Below are 2927 nucleotides of genomic sequence, written 5' to 3'. Positions count from 1 at the left end.
ATTGCACATGCGCACTTGTAGCAAGATTCTTAAGAATATGTTTCATAAAAATGTATAGAATTTAGAATAATTAAATTAATATTAGAAGCTAACACAAGAAATATTAAGTTTATGTCCTCCAGCTACACTGAATGTTTACAAAATATTCAGGACGCTAGAACACTTCTTGAAGCTAAAGGATTTATTGTAAATACTGAAAAGAGTAATGAAATTCTTGTAAATTCTTGGGTATTTAATAAAATGTAGAACTTAAATCTGTTAATATGATAATAATAAACAAATTTTTCAAAATCTCGCACAATTAGATGGCTTACGTGCCTACCTCTGCCTGTCCAGCAGCAGAATATGGCTGGTTTTACACGAAGGGTCTAGAGAGTAAATATTTTAACCATCGATAGTTTTACCGGACTTACAATGGTATCGTGCGTCAGACCAACCTATAAATTAAATTAAATCGGTTGACTTTTGTTAAGAAATGTATAGTGATTCAATTCAATTTCCTCATCTTACTAAAATTACTAAAGAACTTTGGCGATGGGGCGAAGGCTTACACGGTTTCCTGGTCAATTTATTTAATGGCTTTCCATCGTTTGCTATCATATTTAAAACGTTAGGAAAAATTATTAACGGCAATGAGTTTGGCATCATATTTGTTTTCCTGTGGACTACTCGAACGTGGTGACCGCTTTTCAGAAGGCTCTTAGTTTCGGGAACCATAATTTTCTAACCTAATGAAACTTATCTCTCATTCCAGCAACCGATAAGAGTGCCTTTGTCATCAGTGTCATCTATAATATAAAAAATGAATCGCAGAATGTGTAGGTAAGCGCATAACTATACAAAGCCTGAACCAATTGTACCAGTTCTGTTTTTTTAATGTTCGTTGAAGTTGAAGTTGATGGTTTTAACATTTTCATTGGTTTACATTTATAACATTTGTTTATAACATTGGATTACATATTAGTAATATATAAGAGTATAATGAAATAAATTTTATATTATGTTATGTTTTATTTATTTTTCCTAATATTTCATTACATTACATGGTTATGATAAATAATAATTTAATTTTATAGGTAGATTAACGACATAACTTATTAAAATTTTAACTAACTTTCTTCTAAGAAAAATAAGTACTAGTATTTTATATGTACAAAAGGACATTTAAATACAACATGTTTGTTTCTGCTAGAATTAAGAAGAATATATTAATTTTCCAAAATAATAAATAAAGCTTGTTCTTTCAGTTACGTCTTGATTTCCTTCATTAACTTCTTGACTTGAAACTGTATCAAGTGTTGGAACTAAAACTTCTGCCGGTATATCTACAAATTATAATCCTTACAAATATTTTGCATAACAGCTGTGGCAATAACAATAGCTTGAACTTAAGCTAGTAATAAATACAATGTTAAAGCGACATTTCCATACTCCAAATTTTCCGAAAAAGACAAATATTTTAACCTTACATCATGTTTCATTTGGGTCACATATCTTGCAACTTTTTGACATAGTATAATTATTAATACTCTAAATTATACTATATATTTACCTCTCTATAGTATTCCTATTCTTAATGTGTACTTCATCATATCTCTGGTCAGTCAGAGAAATGGTGTTAATGAATAAGGTATATTTGAGTAAGCACTATTAACAACCATCCAGTGATTTCTCAGTAGACCTGTACGATATTAAGCTATAAACAAATATACCTGTTAATTTAGTTGGCACATTTATCAAGTTCTACCTTCTTATCAATAAATTTGAATTAACTTGTAGAACTGAGTTTACAAAAGTTGTTGCATCATGAGCGGCACCAGGCCATGGGGAACAACATTAATATATTTTATTTCTGCATCACACACAGCTTGTACATTTAAAGAGAAATATCCTTTTCAATTACAATATTATTCACCAATTACGTCACCTAAAGAAAATAATGCTGCTTAAAATTATTACAACTTCATACTATAATGTACAATGTTAAATAATATATAAATTACTTACATGATGATTGAATTCGTAAATGTGGCATAACAAAAAACCACAAATAAAATATTTAATTTTTTTTGGTTCAACAGTTTATGTGCATGATAAGTTATATAAGACAAAATTCGATGTTAAGTCATGGAAAGGTATTCTTGTGGGATACGAACCAAACGGTTATAAAGTTTGGAATCCTAATCCTAAATGCGAAAAATTTATTACTGTCAGAGATGTCATAGTAGATGGGACAAATTACTTCAATCCAGGCCTGCGTTGCGACCTGAAGAGAATATAGTAAATTCTCATGATAATGTTAACATTGACAACATTTCAAAGTCAATAAAGTCTCAAAAAACTGACAGATATAAATCAGATACCTGTAAATCTGATGATTATGAAGTTCCTCAGAAAATTCGCAAAACTAACCATGACATCGTCGAATTTGAACAACCAAATGCACATTCTGATGATCTTTCAGTGGTCGTAAATAATGAGGACACAACCAGTTGTATTGAACCACGTAGGAGTGATAGGCTTAAAGTCGTCCCCCTATTTCTTATAAAGAAATCGATGATAACCTTATGTGTGCTAGTTCAATTTTGTGTAAAATACCAAATTCGTTTCAAGAGATTAAAACACGAGACGATAGAGTTCATTGGGAAGGTGCAATTAAATTCTCTATTTTTAAATAAAACATGGACTTTAGTACCACGGCCAGATAACAAAAATATTATAGATTGCAAATGGATGTTTAATATAAAAAATGATGAATTCGGAAAGCCTTTACGCTATAAAGCTCGACTCGTTGCTAGGGCTTTTAGCCAGGAATATCTCATAGACTATAATGAGACTTTTGCACCTGTTGCAAGAATAGCTAGTTTTAGATTTATTATTGCTTTTGCTAATCAATATAATTTACTTGTACATCACATGGACGTAAA

General features: G+C 30.4%; 1 long non-coding RNA gene across 1 annotated transcript; it reads right to left on the bottom strand.

Moving 5' to 3' along the window:
* Nucleotides 1-1265: 1265 nt before the first annotated feature.
* Nucleotides 1266-2178, bottom strand: LOC123719070. Its single transcript, XR_006755127.1, has 3 exons — nucleotides 2008-2178; nucleotides 1553-1927; nucleotides 1266-1325 (listed from the first exon to the last, which is right to left on the bottom strand). It is a non-coding gene; the product is annotated as an uncharacterized LOC123719070 (long non-coding RNA).
* Between the last annotated feature and the right edge of the window lie 749 nt (nucleotides 2179-2927).

Source organism: Pieris brassicae (genome assembly GCF_905147105.1).
Source record: "Pieris brassicae chromosome W unlocalized genomic scaffold, ilPieBrab1.1 SUPER_W_unloc_3, whole genome shotgun sequence".
Classification (NCBI taxonomy): Eukaryota; Metazoa; Arthropoda; class Insecta; order Lepidoptera; family Pieridae; genus Pieris; species Pieris brassicae.
Note: the sequence above shows the minus strand (reverse complement) of the source record. Positions and strands in the feature narration are given on the sequence as shown.